We start from the raw sequence: 20969 nt of genomic DNA, 5'->3' as shown, positions 1-20969 counted from the left end.
CCACTGCTCATTAGATACGAGATAATCTAGTTATATGTGCGTTATATTTTGTACATTAATAATTACCACAGTAATAATCAAATATAAATAGTAATTGTGGATAAGATAAGCATTTTTGTACATATACATGAATTGTATAATTATTGATGTTCACTTAATTGGTTTATTATTAGCTATTTAATACCTAATTAATGTAGTTGTCATTATTTTAATTATTTTCTGTTGGAAAACTTCTCTCTCCATTTCCCACCTCATATCTCGCTACTTGTCTCTACTGGTTTCTCGCTAAGTTATTAAATGATTGTATCACCATCGATCCTTAATGCGTGTGCCGATTTTCAAGGTAATCAAACGTTTTAAAGTCGATGAAAATTTCGTTAAAAAATTACGTTAAATACCAAGCCAATAAAAACGGGTTACAAAAGAATTCATTTAGGTTACATAAAAATTAGTTGACTCTCATTAGAAAAAACAGTAATTGTCAATTTACTAGTAGTAGCCATGATTATCATCGGAAGCTCAGTCAAGTAATCGTCTATTGAAACGAATTCTATTAAAATGAATATCGGTTTTTTTTTCAAACGTAGCTGAGTATACGTCTAATTATTTCCTCAAGCAACAATTTTATTAAAGGAATTCCAGGGACCCACACTCTTAATCTTTTGAAATTGTGTGGCTTTCTTTGAAACGCATTAAATACGAGTAATATATTACTTTTTTTTCATCCTACCCACACACGTAAAAATTTGTTATGTATATAGCTTAAACATAAATATATCTTTTGTTTTTGTTTTATTGCGTTTATTATAATAGTGTACCTAATGTATTATAATATTCTGAGTATATCACAATTGTTTTAAGCGTAGTTGCATCTCGCGTTTCTGTTGAGATGTACTGCGAGTGCTAATATGTATATAAATTAATTAAAAAAAATGTAATAAAATAAAAATAAAAATTATGAAAAATATATTTTACAAATATTGTATATAGCTCTTGTTTAGACTGAATAAAACAATACAATAATATGATAGTCATTCGCTGATTTCGGTATTCTTGTCATTTTAAAATACTATTTTATTTATTTATTTCGGCAAAGTAATAATATATAAATAATGATAAAATAGTTCAGCTACCTGTTTTCTTTTTTTGAGATGGTTAATATCAGTTTAGTAATAGACAGATAATTTTTAAAAAATAACTAAATTGTTGTCATTAAAATCTATATCCAAAAATCGAGTTATTCGATCGATTCTAGCTCAGTTAATTGCTTATTTTCTAATATGACTATACTTACTATAATAATATATACATAAAACACTACTATTAATTTCACGTGTTCTATCTGACTATAAACAATTCATTTTAGATTTTTAACTGACATGAATTAGTACAATTACCACCTCTTCTTTCTGGCGATAAATTATAATTCTTAATTTTCCTACTATTAAATTAATTTTGATGAGAAGAGTATAATAATAAATTGAGGAAAGCATAGTAATTGAAAAGAGAAATTATCAACGAATCGTGAAATTTTAATTTTACAAAACATTTATAGTATTAATTCGAATCAAAACACGCGACTACAAAGCAAAAAATAAATAAACAAATAAGTAGTAACAGTAGCTGCTGGAGAAAAGGAACGAACTCATAATTCTATATAAGAACATATTTATTTAATAAATACACAAAAACTTACCGTGATACACACACTTATATCACGACTGACCACAGCACTGCACTTATGCGTATCACAGGAACGTCACTAGAACTTGTACGTAGTACGCGGTGTTACGCGCGCTCGTAGCTACAGAGATGCGCTACGAAGCGTAGCACTAGCTACGACCGACTCGGCAACACTGAGCTACGTCGCCGAACGCTGCTACTACAACCCGGCGCGCGCATCTTAACGAAAACGCTAATTCAAACACATTTATCAGGCTAATTCAGCAAATTGGACTAAATAATGACGTTACACAGCCTTCCCCCTGTTTGTTGAGCCAGTCAATGGTGTTAATAATATCGTCTTCTGTTCATAAATTAGTTTAAAGTTGATTCACTTGGTGTTCCGCTGTTTCGTGATTTATACGGGGTCCAGTTCGGAAGCGGATTACGCGATTTGTGAAGCCCTAAATCTCGCTTAGATTGTGTACGGATTCATTACAGAGCTCGCTGCGCGTAGAGCCTCACTAGTATGAGTCTTAGAAAAATTTTATAAATACCTGATTTCGGTAAAATATTCCATTTACGATTACAAACGTGATTTTATACCGACAACATTTGTTTTGACGAATAAACGACCAAATAAAATTGCTCGTAATTACCAAGATAAACGAATTATGCTCGCGCGAAATTGGATACCGTTGGCACATAAATTCGTGGATTCAGCGAAAAGATGAAATACTACGTAATGTTTTTTCGTGATTCTCATTATCAACTTTTTAATTGCATTACGAAATTTTGGTTCGACAAAAGCTTTCGCCCACGGTTTTACGAGCGAGGATTAGGGGTTAAATCGCTTGACCCCTTCAAACTTTTCTTGGTTAAAATGTTTGATCGTTGTCTTCATGCAAAACTCTGTCGGATTAATATAAAGCATTATACTCGTTGGATTGCGCTATCAAATTGACCAACAAAAAAAATCAATCTGACACTTCTAAATTGGTTAGTGCTGCCTAGAATTGCCTGTCGGTATCCGAGAGCATCCGGGTGATGGAAGGCTGGCTGTCCTCGACCCACGCTGGTTCTGGTCCAGCGGGGTATTCCGTAGGATAGCTCACTCTAACCGGCGCCATCTAGGCGGGCTTCGGATAGCCTGCCGACCGAGAGGGCTGGTGGTCGTGGCGCCGACGACCGCCGGTCCGGCGTCCCGAGGGGGAGGGTGATGGGAGAGATGTGCTCCGCACTAACGCTTCACTTTCCTCCCTTTGCCTCTTCATGAGTTCTGTCTCATGCAAGGTTTGGATGTTGGTTGTTGAGCGACAGGAGGTTTTAGTCAGTTCGACTCTGACATGCTCCGCCCTCCATCCCCAGTGGAGGGCGGAAGTCCGGCGATTTCCTCCTCACCAAAAAAAAAACAAAAAAAAATAAAAAAATGCAACAGTATTGTTGTACTGTAATAGTAACAAAGATAGGACGCATTAGGTACCATATAAGCTCCATCATTTTGGCTACTTCTCACTCGTTGCTATCAAAGTCAGCTTAATGGGCGGGACGGTCATTAAATGACGCTTGTCCATGAACAGCAACTACTTAATACCATATGGGCACAGCGGTACTTCGGGCAAACCAAAATAAAACGATTATTAATACAATACATTCCAATTCATTGTAAACGGGTTCTACGATACACGAATCACGAAGATGAAAATACAAAACTATTAAATGCCACATCCATTTTTTTTATGTTACGATAAAAAGTCAATCTCGTACGAACTGATCTACATAGTTCATTTCAGGACCGCCATCATGTTATACCGCCGCACTTTTCGCGTGAGGTTTTTTTTCTACTAACGCTTTGCACTGACATTTACTCTAAATTATATATATATAAGAAATTACTACAAAGGAATGGTCTATGGAAAGGGCATTATTGCACGGTTTTTTTATTTATTTATTTTATACCTATTCTAGTGACCTCGAGGGGATAAATCTAGTATGAACAATGGGAATCTAGTATGAACTATTTTCCGCCATGAAGCAGTAATGCGCTTCGGTTCGAAGGGTGGGGTAGCCATTGTAACTATACTGAGACCTTAGAACTTATATCTCGAGGTGGGTGGCGCATTTACGTTGTAGATGTCTATGGCCTCCAGTAACCACTTAACACCAGGTGGGCTGTGAGCTCGTCCATCCATTTAAGAAATAATAAAAAAAAAAATAGATTCACCGGGCGAGTAAGTGAGCTCACGGGGCTCTAAACTGACGTTTGCTAACACTAGCCCTAGCAAGAGCAGTGCTTCGCTGAATCTACTACCGGATCGGAAATGCGACCCACTGAGAAGATAGCACGATAGACTGACGGCTTATACATATATGCAATTTCTTGACATTTTCGGTAAGGCGATTCCAATTTTTTCCGGATTTCTTCTTTACTATATCACTCACTTCTAAACTTAAGATTATTAAGTATAATAGTGTTCGTATTCTGATTAGCTATAAGTGCCAGTGCCGCTTGAGGTCTGCGATGAGTCGGCACTGCACTTTAATGCGTCAGTTCCAAGAATTGTCTATGCAGTCCAAAATACGAATCACTTACTCGCACCAAGTAAATCTCACCTATTAGCGCGTCAATACAACTTAGAACTTACAGAGAAATCCTTATCTTTCCCCTTTGAAAATGCAATATAAATTTTGTGCAACACCAAAGGAGCTACCCACGTGAAATCCATCCGGAGTCAGGTGCTAAAACACAATGATAAACTGACCTAAACCGGGTGGCGTATTCGCAAAGCGCCTCAGCCATAAACCGAACCTGTTTCGATATGAACTATACCTTTTCACGACGCCAATAAAATGCTCTAAAATACATTTTTGTGCACTACCAAATGCTAGTCTTCGTGGTTATGAGACAGTCATAAATGTTGTACGGGACATTGTAAAACATGAACTGATAGGTAATATTATTTTGCGGATAGACTCAGATTGCTTCGGATATTTGATTATGAGGTTTACTGGAGTACTGCAGTGGAGATGCTCCTACGTGCATCTCTCTATACTTTTAATATATTTGATTGACCGTATCGATTTCTATCTCAAGAATCTCTACAGAACCAGGGGGAGGGCAGCTGAGAATCTTAGTGAAAATTGTTTTTTTTCCTTTTGGTCACCTCATGAGTCTTACTGGTGGTAGGACCCCTTGTGAGTCCGCGCGGGTAGGTACCACCACCCTACCTATTTCTGCCGAGAAGCAGTCGAGGGCAGCCGTTGTAACAATACTTGAGACCTTAGAACTTATATCTCAAGATGGGTGGCGCATTAACTTTGTAGATGTCTATGGGCTCCAGTAACCATTTAACACCAGGTGAGCTGTGAGCTCGTCCACCCATCTAAGCAATAAAAAAATTATCATGATAATCGGTGTCGTCGCTGACTACTTTCGGACTCCGGACTCACATTGAAGCCAGTCACCGTCAACGCCCTAGACACGTCCTGACGGATCCACTTGATCCACAAACCCTATTAGACGCCTGCAGCTCTATCAATAGTAGCGGGGTCCCTAGACCCTGGTAGCCGTACTCGTCGAACTCTCGACTATCTTTGTAGTAGATATTTGATTTTCATGATCCAGTTTGTTCCTATTTCATACAAGTGTGTCTATTTCTGACGTGTTTCAGTCATGCGTTTCAATTTGAAGTTTTTTTTGTTGTCGTTGTTTAGATGTGTGTACGAGCTCACAGCCCATCTGGTGTTAAGTGGTTACTGGAGCCCATAGACATCTACAACTTAAATGCCGCCACCCACCTTGAGATATGAGTTGTAAGGTCTCAATATAATTACAACGGCTGCTCCACCCTTCAAACCGAAACGCATTACTGCTTACCGCAGAAATAGGCGGAGTGGTGGTACCTACCGGTGCAGACTCGCAAGAGGTCCTACCACCAATAATTACGTAAATTATAATTTTGCTGGTGTTCATTTTTATTACACGATGTTATTTCTTCACCGTGGAAGTCAATCGTGAGCATTTGTTAAGTACGTATTACATTAGAAATATCGGTACCCGCCTGCGGACGTCCGGTGCATTCGTATCTAGCGATGCGATCTAGCTTATCCTTTAAGCCACGACGACTTCAAGGGTGGGTAGTATAGCCGATAATAGAATTGAGGTTTTGACTTCTTGTCTCAAGGCAGTGTCTTTCACGTTGCATCTTTGTGATTGCGTAATCCACGTCACGCCAGACGTCTACTACACTAATACATGATTTATTAAAAAAAAACCGCAATCGCTAGAAAAACAAACCAATTAAAATCACTAAAGAAACAGAATCCGCAATTTCGTTAAATCATATTTCATCATTTTTTATCGAAACAATTTAAATAGAATACACAAATAAAGCTTCTATAGAACCAATTTAAAAGCATATCCGTTTTTAATTAAAACTGCTCGTACTTTTATGATTTAATCGCGCGTTTATTAATATGTTTTAAATATTAAAGTCGTTTAATGTATAATTTTTTTTTCATGTTTTTTTTTCCATGTTAGCTTTTTACACAAGTGACGAAATTCTGTGATAGTAAACAATTAATAAACTGCAATCGTCTCGTGAACCTTCTTTTTTGAAGTCGGTTTAAAAACATCAATATAGTAAGCATAATTTAATAAGTTTTAACTGGCGTAGTTATTCGCATGGGCAGACGTTGCTGACGACCCAATTAGTATTTAGTGGTCACCGAAGCCCATAGATATTATATATCAACACAATCTTATGTCTCAAGGTAACGGGTAGCCTCCATCTACCTTGAGAGAAAAGATCGAAGTTAATTGTATACACGAGTATTCACAACAGACTCTTCATATCACATAATTACTTCGCCATATAAGTATTCAAATTACATTCGATATTCGAACAATCATATTGCTAATCATGAATAGGAAAAAATATACCGGTTGTGTACCATATTATATTATGTTTGTCAGCCAATTTTTTTTTTAGATTATATTGTTAATAGCTATTTACTAAAAAACGGTCACGAAAACTGCAAAATACAAAATCTAAATATCAATAATTTTAAGTCATACTTTATATAAGATTTTATTATACATTATTATGAAGCCGAAATAAGTACCTACGCACTTTGTAAATACGCGACCAGAAGTCAAAAGCACTGGAGACTAGACTTAGTGTCGCAAACTCGGTCGAAGGAAGCTTTTAAGCCTTACATTATACTGAACTGCGCAGTAGAGTTACGTTTTATTTATGAATTTATCATCAAAATTATAATATTATTTTTGAGAAATGTTAAGACTTATTTTTAGCAATTTTAAATTTGCTAAAAATAAGTCTTAACATTTTAAGTTGTTAAAATTTAAAAAAAAAATCTACATATCGCCTAGTTAATATAATAACAACACGGTTTCATTGCGACTGTTAGGTTCGAATGGTGGTAGGACCTATTGTGAGTACGCACGGGTAGGTACCACCAGCCTGTCTATTTCTGCCGTGAAGCAGCAACGCGTTTCGGTTTGAAGGGTGGGGCAACCGTTGTAACTATACTTGAGACCTTAGAACTTATATCTCAAGATGGGTGGCGCATTAACGTTGTAGATGTCTATGGGCTCTAGTAACTATTTAACACCAGGTGAGCTGTGAGCTCGTCCACCCATCTAAGCAATAAATACAAAAAAAATGAGCTTGTGTGAACTGAGTAGATTTGCCCTGTTCAGATTGAGCCAATTTCAACTTTAAGAAATTAAGTTGGGCTGAGATGTAAACGGAAGCATCCATTTTATCATGTCTACAGGCTTCGGAAATCGCTCATCGTTAATGCTGCGAGACCTTCATAAACACTGATTATTCATTAAATAAAAAATAAAAAACGTTGTTGTTTATTTATTTATTTGGAAAACCAACAATACAATACAAACATATAATATATTAAAAACAGGTAAACAAAAAGCTAAACAAGTTTCCACCATCAATAGCACTTATGTATGAGTAGAAAGTGAACAAAGAAAAAAGACATTTACACATTTAAGTTTACAAAAAAAGCAACACAATACGCATACATACATAATATGTCCATCGACTTATATTTTATGTATACATACATGTGTATGTGTAATGTGTGTAAACTAACTAATACACATCGGAACTAGCTCTATGGATAAGAGTATATTAAAGGTTTTAAAGTCCACAAAATAAAAATTTCATAGGCATTCTTTAATTAAAAAATCCGTACATTATTATGACAACAAAAGTACAGAAACATATTTGAAAAGCCGCAGTCAAATCTAAATGGGATAATGTAGAATTTGTTTTTTTTTTCTTCATAATAAGTATGAAATATCTTTGTTTAGGAAATAAATAAATAGGTAAAACTCAAAAAAATATGTAAATATTAATATTCTTCTAGGGAACTGAGCTCTTTATCCACTTCGTTTTAATGATGCTGTAAAGAATAATTTATGTTACATCATTAGTCAATGTAAGCTAACAGAGATCTTTAATAACATTAGGTATTTTATTGAAAGATATTCTGATGGTAGATTGAATTAAAATGTTTTCCTAAGCGAAAAACAGGCTTACCTCGAGCATGACTGCTCTCGCTGCCCTATCCACCAACGTTGCAAAATAACCAAGATAAATGTGGCGCTATATTTCTTGGCAATGATGTGAGATTTTGAGGGACTAGTCCATCCTCAAATATGCTTTCCGGTTTGAATACTGAGACTTCAAAATTAGGCCTCAAGTTGAGTGACGGTGTTCGCGTTATGATGATAAAAATTATTTTTATAAATTTACTAGCTGACCCGGCAGACTTCGTAGTGCCTCAATCGATATATCAAAGACTTAAACTTTTGTATAAAATAAACTTAAAGCAAACAAAAGGTATCCGTCCGATCGGGGGACACATCAAAGGAAAAACAAAATTGTTATTTTTATTTAATTCCGAGCATTTTCATATTTATCTACCTTTTAAACCTTCTCTAGACTTTCACAATTAATTCAAGACCAAAATTACACAAATCGGTCCAGCCGTTCTCGAGTTTTAGCGAGACTACCGAACAGCAATTCATTATTACATACATATATTATAGACTATAACTTAGTGATAAGTGAAGGGGCTTGGTTATAAAAACTTGTTTGTGAATGTTCCATTATATGGAACGGCTGTATAAATTTCGCAACAGAACGCAAAACAGCTTCAAGTCAAAAATAGTCAAAACAGTGCAATCCGAGCAAGTTGGCAATACCCGTAATGGTAACAGATAATACGCGCTAATTAATAAATTTTACGTGTTTCCTCTTTTTTTTTGTTGCTTAGATGGGTGGACGAGCTCACAGCCCACCTGGTGTTAAGTGGTTACTGGAGCCCATAGACATCTACAACGTAAATGCGTCACCCACCTTGAGATATAAGTTCTAAGGTCTCAGCATAGTTACAACGGCTGCCCTCCCCTCAAACCGAAACACATTACTGCTTCACGGCAGAAATAGGCGGGGTGGTGGTACCTACCCGTGCGGACTCACAAGAGGTCCTACCACCAGTAACTTATTCCGGGACATTGTTCATTAATTTGGAGATTACTCGTATTAGCTACGTATTCGGTAATAAAAATTAGGTACACTGCAGCATTTGAAATCCGGCGTAGTCACATCCGATACCGGAAATTCGTATAGGATTCTTCTTCTTGCATCGGTTTCCTCAATACTGAGGGTCGTGACCAACTCCTCGCAACAGGAGCTTATTACGGACCATTCCACACCATTTGCCTCTATCTGCCGCCGAGTGTAGAGCATCGTGAACTGTGGTGTCGAGGATTTTTTTATTTATTGCTTAGATATGTGGACGAGCTCACAGCCCACCTGATGTTAAGTGGTTACTGGAGCCCATAGACATCTACAACGTAAATGCGCCACCCACCTTGAGATATAAGTTGTAAGGTCTCAGTATAGTTACAACGGCTGCCCCACCCTTCAAACCGAAACGCATTACTGCTTCACGGCAGAAATAGGCAGGGCGGCGGTACCTACCCGCGCGGACTCACAACAGGTCCTACCACCAGTACGGATCTGGTCAGTCCAACGTGTCGGGCCTCTACCTCGTGGTCTCCTTCCACTTATAGGATACGAACTCCAAAAAAATGCAACTTTATTTAACTTTTCGTATCGGGGCCATAAATAATGAGTGCCGGTGCGCCGAGTGGTCGCGCTCTCCGTTGATAAATACGGTAACGCGAAATTTACGCCCCTGGGACGCATTACACTATAATTACAAGGAATTATGGCGCGTTATCATCAAGCTTTGCGGCTGAAGCGGCGACAGAGATATCCGTTTATTGCCCGCTTCGAGTTTGTATGTGAATGTTGTTGCTTTAGAAATGCTCGGGTTCTAAGTTTAGGAATATATGTATAAAGCTTTCCGTCGGATAAAGATTCGTGGAACAGGAAAGTCATGGTGATGTGGAATTATGACCGGAGATTTTTGAGCCGTAATGTACAGCTGAATTGTATTTATCATTTCGTAAATAATAATATAATGAATAATAATATGATTAATAATTAATATAATATTAAAAGTACTATAATCTACAAATATATACATACAAATATTTACTAATTCATTATATTATAATTATTCAATTTTGTTATAATGAATATTGCCGGTGTTTGGTAGAATTTATTATTTATTATTGCTATTCAATTAAACTATATATACTTTGAAAAAAATTATAAAGAATTTAACACGTTGACTACGATGTAGGTCGCCGATGCCCTACGTAGCGCAATAAAATAGTTATGTCGATTATAAGATAATTATAAGCTGAAATTGTAAATTGTAAACATTTTATAATACAATCTACGTCCCTAAACTGGTATTTTCTTTATGCTATCGGTTAACTGTATATGTGTAATATATATCTTCAAAAAGCAAACACAGACTGAGAATGGAATCCAAACACTGACAAAATTCAACTCAAGAACAATGAGAAAATCTACATGATATATTATATATATTTTTTTTTCTACTTTTTATTGCTTAGATGCGTGGACGATCTCACAGCCCACCTGGTGTTAAATGGCTACTGCAGCCATACACATCTACAGCGTAAATGCGCCACCCACCTTGGGATATAAGTTCTAAGGTCTCAGTATAGTTACAACGGCTGCCCCACCCTCCACACCGAAACGCAGTACTGCTTCACGGCAGAAATAGGCAGGGTGGTGTTACCTAACCGCGCGGTGGTTCGCGTCACCTTAACAAATATGCCATTCAGTCTGAAATTTAATACAGTTTTCATAATCTACAAAAATTGGGGCAAACTGGATAATACGTATCCAGTTACCGCCACGACTAACAACATCACAAGCCCCCGACAAATGTTAACGTATATATCAAAGCGTGTACATGTCAATTTGTTATGGTCTATGAAAACATTATCAACATTCTATTCGGATAATGCGGATGCTATTCCGAGCTCCTAGAGCACTTTATCTCAGTCTTATTTTTTTCCTTATTTTTGTGTGTATTCGTTTGGTTTTTTTTTTTCAATTTGTATACACTTAAAAAAAATCCAGATAGGTTTCCTCAACGGTCTTACTGAAAGAGATTTCAATTCAGGGTTTTCTATTATGAAAATTCTTTGTCTCGATAGATAGTTTTACAAATCAAAATTATTAAGATATAACCAAAGGTTTTTTTTTTTAAATCTAATAGCAGCGTCACCTACCCAGTCTAATTGTAAATACATCAAATGGAAATCTAAAGATAAATTTATCAAGCTGATATCCAATATCAAAAACTCAATCACTACATAGTATAAAACAAAGTCGCTTTCTCTGTCCGTATATCCCTATGTATGCTTAAATCTTTAAAACTACGCAACGGATTTTGATGCGGTTTTTTTTAACAGATAGAGTGATTGAATATTAAGGTTTATATGTGTAATAACATCCATTAAATAGTGGAGAAATCAATAACAAATTACAGTTTCCGAAGCGAAGCGAGGGCGGGTCGCTAGTAAAAGCTACAAACCAAAGATGAATTAATATTCGTTTTCAAAATTTTTTTAAGTAAAAACAAGACACCGTTTTGCGATTTTTATAAAGTAGCTGTAAAATAAAATCCTCAATTTATATACTGGTTCGACCTCGCAGGATCGAACCTCATCTCTTAAAAGGTTTCCCCGATCGAGCCCCTTCACCGGGTACTGCCAGCTCTCCAGAAACTTGTAAACCCTCCATGCGATCTTGCACTCGACTGCGGAGCTTTTCAAAACGAACCCCTAATGTGTTTAATTTCAAAAACATTGTATTCTGCGAACTCTTTTAAGACTTCATAATTATATTCTTGAATTTCTTTTGTGATTTTTTTTTATTTATATTCAAAATGGCTTCTTATTAACCTTGGTCAACAGGTCCAGATTCTAAAGCAGTAAGTGGAAAGCAGTAAGCTTGGAAACGTACACAGAACTTTCTGATATTTGAGAGCAAAAATAACCATCAAATAGTTGGTGGACAGTAAAATTGTCTCCCCTGTTACAATATAACATAATAGTTAACATTTGTCCAAGTATAAAAAACATTATTTTATGAAAATCACCCCAGCATAAGTTTTTGGCCGATACCCAAATAAACCTGATGGACTGGTGGTACGACCTCTTTTGAGTTCGCACGGGTAGGTACCACCACCCTGTCCATTTCTGCCGTGAAGCAGTAATGCGTTCCGGTTTGAAGGGCGGCGCAGCCATTTTACTGTTAAAAGTGAGACCTTAGAACTCGTGTCTCAAGGTGGGTGGCGGCATTAACGTTTTAGATGTCTATGGGCTCTGGTAACCACTTAACGCCAAGTGGGCCGTGAGCTCGTTCACCTATCTAAGCAATAAAATAAACCAACCGACAACAAATTTAAAAATATTTAAATAGGATCGTAACTCATTTCTTGTAACAGCATTGAATACTACTGACTCACTTTTATTAGTCTTTTTATTTTGGTGGTATTGAGGGTGAGTATTGCCAGTCATTTTAGTTTGAAGTGTGGGACAACTTTATGCAATCCTTAACCTCGGATCAAGACAGGTGACGGTATTCGCGTTGTAATATAAAATAAGTGAAAATCAAGCTCTCTACACTATTTTAATATATTTGGTACTAGCGACCCGCCCTAGCTTCGCTTCGGAAACATTAAATTTTATTATTGATAGATGAGTCGCGCGATGTTACCCGCGGTTATTGTCGTACCGCAGGTGACGCCGCGGGGCGAAGCTAGTCTTAAAAAAGTAGCCTAAGTTACTGCTTATATCATCAGCTATCAGTGAAAGTCTCGTCAAAATCAGTCCAGCCGTTCTAGAGATTAGCCGGAACAAACAGACAAAAATGTTATTTTGGTGTATGTACCATATATATACATATGGATGTAGTAAAAAGCGGTTATTTCAATATCACAAACAGACACTCCAATTTTATTCATATGTATAGATGAAATGTTAGAATTGAATTTCAACAATGGATTTCATTTTTTGACAGGTTTAAAAAAATTAAAATGTTTTAGGTGAATTTAAGTTAGATTAATTTAGATTTAGTAAAAAGTTTTTAGTTTTGAAAAGCGCCTATGATTCTGTTCTATTAAGTTAAATTCTGAATATTTTAAATGTTCTTTTTTGTGTGAATATGTGAAGTTCGTTACAAACATTCTATCTCAATTTACAGCATCAAATAACATAGTTTAATAATGAGAAAACTCATTTATTTTGAAAGGTTTCATATTAAAGTTTAGTTTTGCTAAAATTCACGCGTCGCGCTAAGTATTTGAAAAAGCAGGGCACATTTCTCGAAAAAAAATCTCACACAAACTCTGTCCTGATAATTGAAATTAGGTCTAGGATAGTCGTCTCATTTTCGACGAGTAGATAATTGTGGGCAATATTCCCCGAGATTACTCTTTGTATAGCTTTCATATTAGATTGATAATGTGTAGATGAAAATATTCATAGAGGGGACATTTCAATGAACTTTTACTTGATTTATTTTTATTTTTTATTGCTTAGATGCGTGGACGAGCTCACAGACCACCTGCTGTTAAGTGGTTACTGGAGCCCATAGACATCTACAACGTAAATGCGCCACCCACCTTGAGATATAAGTTCAAAGGTCTCAGTATAGTTACAACGGCTGCCCCACCCTTCAAGCCGAAACGCATTGTTGCTTGACGGCAGAAATAGGCAGGACGGTGGTACCTACCCGTGCGGACTCACAAGAGGTCCTACCACCAGTAAATAGTCAACCAAATAGGTTATCAAATTGTGCTCCCCATAAGTCAGTAAATAACATTCTATCCAACGTAACTTTAAAACAGACATGCACTTATAGTAATGAAACAGCCAATGCCCGTTCGTCCAGTATCGTGCAACAAATAACCGGCGACTTGTAATGCATACCGCGTGCTAAAACAATTTTAACTTGATGGAATTTAATCGTAAACTTCTTGTGGTCTGTAGTACGTTATACTTTGGCTGCGTAAGCTCCTCGCGTGGTTTTGTTCAGACGCTCAATTGGTTGAGTGGCATTAATTACATACAAAATTATAACTGCCAAATAAAATAACTAAAATTTAGGTACATATTAGTGAAATGGTGCTCGAATTTTGCGATAAGACTACTTCGGTAATGAGTTTTTGATTAATTGTTCATAGTTTCAGAACATTAGGTATGACTTGGAAAAATAGTTTCGTTGATTAACAAGTGTGCATGGAGCATATATGTGTTTGCCGTAAAAATATGTTCGGTAGTGCTTGGGATGAATTTTCTATTACAGTTTATTATAATATGTTGTATTATATATTATTGGATTTGTCTTTAAAAAATAAACCCAAAGACAAATGCCGCCGGTGCTCGCGTGATCATCACTGGAAATAAAAATGGCGTGTTATCCTATTACGCAAATACGGATTAGTCGCACACCACTAACAAAAAAAACTTATTTTTTTTATCTAAAGCATTCTTTTTTAAATAGCAGAACTCTAGATACTTAATCTGTCTTGAGGTTTTTCCAACCTCTGGTGGTTAGGTGCATCGTAAACCCACATTGACAGATACCACTATCCTGATTACTTCTGTCTTGAATCAGTTACGCATTCCGGTTTGTAAGGTAAGATTAAATGCTATTGAGTCTTCGACCTCAAATCTCAAGGTCCATAACGGTACACTTGATGTCTATAGGCGTCGGCAACTATTTATCACCGAATGGGTTATGATCATGTTCACTTAAAAATCCGATTTACAAAAAGCCAAACTTCCGCAAAAGAACTAAACAAGTGTATCACATTCGTTTGCTATATCGGGTTCGACGACCGTATGTATGTACATATTGGTGTCCGCTTAATACAAAGTAAATCAAGAACAGACAGAGTCAGTCCTTGACCTAAAAAAGACTAAAAGAAAGTATAGTTGCAATACTTTCCTCCGTAGTCTTCATAATGAAGAAAATAATTTTTTGATCAATCGCTGGACAAATTAAGTGAAATGTAGTGGTTTTTTTTTGGCCATAACCTAAAAGCATTGGTCAGAAATGTGAGTTATTTATAATCAACCGGGATGACAGACATGGGCCTCGTCGTGGTTCGACCAGCGGCGACTTGCCCGAGGGCAGACCCCCCAACCGAACCAACAAACTATGACCCGGTTCACTAATTGTGTAGATTTAATTTCGCGTATTTCCAGACACATTGTTGTGTGTTTCGGATTTACTCTTCGTTTCATTTTGTCAACTTAATTGTTTTTGAAGTGAAACTTTTTTAGAATCGTTGTGATTTCAAACTCAATGAAACGAAAAAATAAGTCCATAGAGACACAAACACATAAATGTATAGGATTCAGCCGGCGAGAGAATGAGATAGAACACATTATACGTGAAGTTAAAATATCAATTCACAGAGGGTGCTATAAAAGATGGTGAGATGTTACACAGTTGATAGACGTTCTCGTATTTCTCTTGCTAAATTATACTTACCTGGCGTAGGGAGACCGTGATCATCCAGGCGGTTCCCCCAGGGCGAGGCTGCTCCATTGCACTGCGGAGTGGTTGGTGGTTGACCCTTGCGATTAGTTTATTTTTTATAAGTCACATACGGTAGAAGGTATGTGACTTGCACACACACACACTTTTTTTTATCCGTAGACATTTACAGGAATGTTGAAGAATAAATTTGCTAAGTGGAATTGATTGGTCATAAGTTCAATTTTATAGTGCTTATTAAATTTAACTTAATAATTACAGTTGAATTAATTATGTAAATAGAACTATTGTTTTTAAACAGGGTTTTTTAAACAACGCAACTTATCTTCAAATCATAAATTGGCATTTTGAATGCTGACGGTTTCATATAACATGATTATCAAAAATTCTAAGACTTACACGATTTTTTTGTACCGAGCTATACCAAGGAGAATCTTGAAGGAATTTAATCATTACACAGATTCGTGGTAAATGTGATAACAATTGTGCATTGGCGGCTTCCAAACTTTATCATTATCTTATATTGAAGGGTCGGCCCAATATATATTTTTTTTATTACATAGGCAAGTGAACGAGCTCACATCCCACCTAGTCTTAAGAGGCTACCGCAGTCCATATATCATATTATGCATGCCTCGACCCTGCTTGAGACTTGAGGTCAAGCTGTATGTATAATGATTCCAATAATTATAATTTTTCCGAGTTTGTATTGTTACGCCGGTAAGAGTATCGCCATCTATCGCCGAATAGCCGAAACGAATATAAAAGGATCTAGTATCATCTAGAACGCTGGAGAAGTACATTGCCATCTATTGTCGGATAGCGAATACTCGACTTGTGAGGAATGTTCTCGATATATCTAGGGATGTCGTCTCGACTATAAAAGCGTTGTAGAGATGGCACAAAGCAGTTAGAAATCGGAACTACTCGAAGCGAAACAGCGAACGGATCACCTGAAGCGAAGCGGAAGAAGTAAATTAAGAATTTTAGAGTGTTCTGTGAGTGTTGTAAGTACTAATACAGTTTTAATTTGTACTTTGGTGGAACTTTTTGTTTATCCCGAACCCCAGCGTGTAACAGTTAATTACACGATATTGTTCCTTGATCGAGGAAGTAATCCAAGAAAGTGTATTCAGTACGTATATATTTCATAAAAAAATTGTTGTATCTGCCCCGCAGATCACTCTCGATAAGAGTACAACGGCGCCTTATCCTTTAGGCCATGACACCTTTAAATTTACTTCGAAAAATAAGCATTCCAAACTATATACTTTCAATGATTGAAGTCACGAACGATTTGAAACTATAAGCTTGCGCCTTATTATATTTAATACGCTACTTAATATATTACTATAAACTTGTTCAACACTAGGAATGCCTCCTAGAGAAATAAACTAAATAAAAGAAAGCGTAAAAAAATAATTAAATTAATCAAGAATTTGCGTAATTGCTGGTGATAGGACCTCTTGTGGTCCACACGGGTCGGTACCACCACCCCGCCTATTTCTGCCGTGAGAACAATGCGTTTCGGTTTGAAGAGTGGGGTAGCCGTTGTAACTATACTTAGAACTTAGATCTTATGTCTCAAGATGGGTGACGCATTTACGTTGTAGATGTCTATGGGCTCCAGTAACCACTTAACATCAGGTGGGCTTTGAGCGCGTCCAACCATCTAAGCAACAAAAAAAAAAAACAGGTTAGCTTATTTTGTTTGTAGCGCAGTTTTTGGCGAACCTCTTTCTTTGAAATCTACAACGAATATTTAAAAAAGAGCCTATAATTTTATTTCTATTTTGGCAGAAGTTTAAGCATCTACGAACTTCTAAATATTGGTAAGCAGTTACATATTTCCAGCCAGCCATAATTCTAGAAGAGTATATCATATCAAAGCATTCATTAATCATTACACATATTAACTTTCAAGATTACCGTCAAAATTTATAAGTAAAATCTACCTACTCCTTACCTAGCCAGCCTCAGGAGCTACGAGCGATAAATGATTTTATACTTTAAGTTGTGAACGTAAGCTCCATTTTATGTTGTTTGATTTCAACGTCGGTACAAAGTATAAGCTTTAACGAATATTCTAAAGTTAATTCTATATTAGCACGGTAATAATTTCCCAACTCAATTTTATCGACTTCAAAAATATAATTTATTTTAAAAAGCATAATTATTAATATAGGAACGTAATTATATATTACCGTCACATTCGTTTTTTTGGACGCTGGAGAATCACAATTTACATATACCCGACCCTAGTCTGACCTGTGCCTGATGGAGGCAGTAGGTCCATCGGAGTTGTCCCGCCTGATTGGTTTCGCTCAGTTGCAGAGGCTGCGGTCGCGGGTACAGTCACATCCTCCCTCCTCGTTCTTCTCAGGGACCTAACGCAGGCCTTGCCTCCCGATGTGTGGTCCGCTGTTTTCCGACGGAGGCGCAGACGTCGCAGCGCAGAGCTGACATTCGTTCCGATGCCACGTGGCTGGTCTGACCGCACTGGTAGCAGTAGTAACATTACCGTCATATCCCTACATCACATTGTATCAACGACGTCACCTCGCCAAATGAGATAAAACTCTCAGCAATATAGAAATAACGCCTAGTTTTCCATCTAAACCGAGTCACTGGCGATGTTGGTAATTCACCACATACATCGATCGATAGGATTAAGGATTTCTGCAAACACAAATCATTAACAAAGTACATTAAAAAAGGAATACCTTTCAGTTTAAAAAGGTTTGAAGGTAGGGGTTGTAACTATGCTGAGACCTTAGAACTTATATCTCAAGGTGGGGTGGCACATTTACGTTGTATAGGTAGATTTCTATGGGCTCCAATAACTACTTTTTTACTGATGGTAGGGCCTCTTGTGAGTCCGCGCGGGTAGGTACCACCACCCTGCCTATTTCTGCCGTGAAGTAGTAATGCGTTTCGGTTTGAAGGGTAGGGCAGCCGTTGTAACTATACTTGAGACCTTAGAACTTATATCTCAAGGTGGGTGGCGCATTGACGTTGTAGATGCAGTAACCACTTAACACCAGGTGGGCTGTGAGCTCGTCCACACTTCTAAGCAATTAAAAAAAAAGAAATAAAAAAAATTAAATCGTCTTTTTCGAGAGCGATTCTACTCTAAGTAATGGTTAAATAGCATTTCACCATGCAGTTTCATTATAACATACAAACAATTGTATTAGTCCCCGAATAAATTAGTAAAACTATGGATAATGTTTCTACACGAATCATCTTCTTAGATTAAGTATAAAAACTCACTAAACGCTATCGCTTGTCGATTACAACGTATTAGGTCTAAGACAAAACAAGGTAGTGTCACCACGGGGATCTAGGTGTAGTATTTCCTGCACTCTGTCAATACGACCCGGGATGGAGCAAGGTAATACCCGGTGCCGAGACAGCTTTGTGCAATATTGCAGATGATACTTAATTAATTATGAAGTCTGCGGATCGTAATAATGGTAGGTATGCAGGAAGGATGACTAGATCACGCTAATGGCAATCTTCATGAATATGAGAAAATACTCGCACAGAATAATATTTTTGCATCTATACTAATATTATAAAGAGGAAAGATTTGTTTGTTTGTTTGTTTCGAATAGGCTCCGAAACTACTGGACCGATTTGAAAAATTATTTTTCCATTAGAAGCCGACATTGTCCCTGATGAGCATAGGCTACTTTTTTATTTATTTTTTTATTTTTTTATTTTTGGTTTCATGTGTGTTTTAATGTTTCCGAAGCGAAGCGAGGGCGGGTCGCTAGTATTATTATAAAAATAAACAAATATTATATTATAATTTTGATATATTATATTATAATTCGGTTGTATATTAAATTTAGAAGGTTATGCTATTTACATGTGCGAAAATTGTATTCGAGACGTTGAAAAATATTAACTATACGTGTGATATGTCAGTAGAGGAAACTAATTTGCTTTTGATGCTTCAATTTATTTATTTTAGTTCTTTTTTTATTGCCCGTATAGGCAGACGAGCGTACGGCGATCATTATGTTATCTTGATGTTCCGAACAATTGTAGCATCGGATGGTATTCTTCAAGTATTTATATGTACTAGAGGTCCTCCGGTTGTCGAAATTCGACTATAATTAATTAAAATTATAAGTTTGTATACTATTATGATTCTATTCTCAAATACTTATTATACTTCTATAATCATAAATTTCGCTAAGACAAATATTAACAAAGACAAACAATATTTAATCTATTCTCAATTTGACCACAGACTGTAAGCATTAAGAAAAGTTGTGGAAAAGTTTGACAATAGACAAATAGTATGCATGCGCGTGTGCGTCAAATACATGGTTGGTAGTGTGTGTAATGATTTTTTTATTGGTTTAATGTATTTTTTATGCATAATTTAAAAAAATATTAACATTCTGCCTACATCTATATTAACATCCTTCTCTATATTCTCTATAAGTGTGGAAAATTTCATACTCCTCCGTCCGCGCAATTTTCGTAAAAAGAGATACAAAGTTTTTGCTTCACTTAATAATATATATAAGTACATAATAGATAAAAATGTTGACTAGTAATAATTGGCATCCTGCAAAAGGATTCATTTAGAAGCAATTACGCATCGAATTGGTAGATTTTTTCGATTGAGGAATCGTGGGGGCGTGTTCATCAATGCTGCGAAAGAAAACGAGGTTGTGTTTGTTGGTGGTTTAAATTACTGCATGTGCGTTTCATGAGTAGCTTATTATCAGATTTGCAAATTACGTTATTTTTTTTATTGCCCTTGTAGGAAGACGAGCATGCGGTCCGCCTGATGGTGAGTGGTTACCGTCGCTCACAGACATCAACAATACCAGGGGCAGAGCCAAGCCGCTGCCTATCGTTTAGTGTTGAAAGTTTACTTTTGTCATTGTGACGTGATTTAATTACGATTTTAATTCTTTGTATTTGTATTCATTCATATGATTTGTATAAATCAATAAATAAAATCAAATATATAAATCTTGACCACAAAACTCTAATGGCGTAAATATACGGCAAAATTTGTAACATAGAAACCTTTAGAAGATAATATATGTACTTTGTTTTTCTCTTCCTTAGTAACGATCCACCGGCAGCAAAAATTACGATATTAAAAAATAAGTAATCTTATACTTAAATTATTTAAATCTTTAATACACGCATCAGAACCAAAGTACAAATTGTATAATTTAAAGCGTTAATATCTGACCTTATTCCTCTCGCGAGATTAATAAGGAAACATATTTGCAGCGGCCAAATACGTTGGTTAAATTATTA

General features: G+C 36.4%; 1 protein-coding gene across 1 annotated transcript in view; it reads right to left on the bottom strand.

The window, feature by feature from the left end:
• LOC114240187 (uncharacterized) overlaps window positions 1–1852 on the bottom strand; it is a 321109-nt gene extending 319257 nt beyond the window's left edge. The window contains exon 1 of the mRNA XM_089736651.1: window positions 1697–1852. The gene's annotated coding sequence lies outside the window, so the exon portion shown is untranslated. The remainder of the gene's footprint in view (window positions 1–1696) is intronic.
• Window positions 1853–20969: the final 19117 nt, after the last annotated feature.

Source organism: Bombyx mandarina, chromosome 22 (assembly GCF_030267445.1).
Source record: "Bombyx mandarina strain Sakado chromosome 22, ASM3026744v2".
NCBI classification, from domain to species: Eukaryota; Metazoa; Arthropoda; class Insecta; order Lepidoptera; family Bombycidae; genus Bombyx; species Bombyx mandarina.
This window is presented reverse-complemented; position numbering and strand designations above follow the sequence as displayed.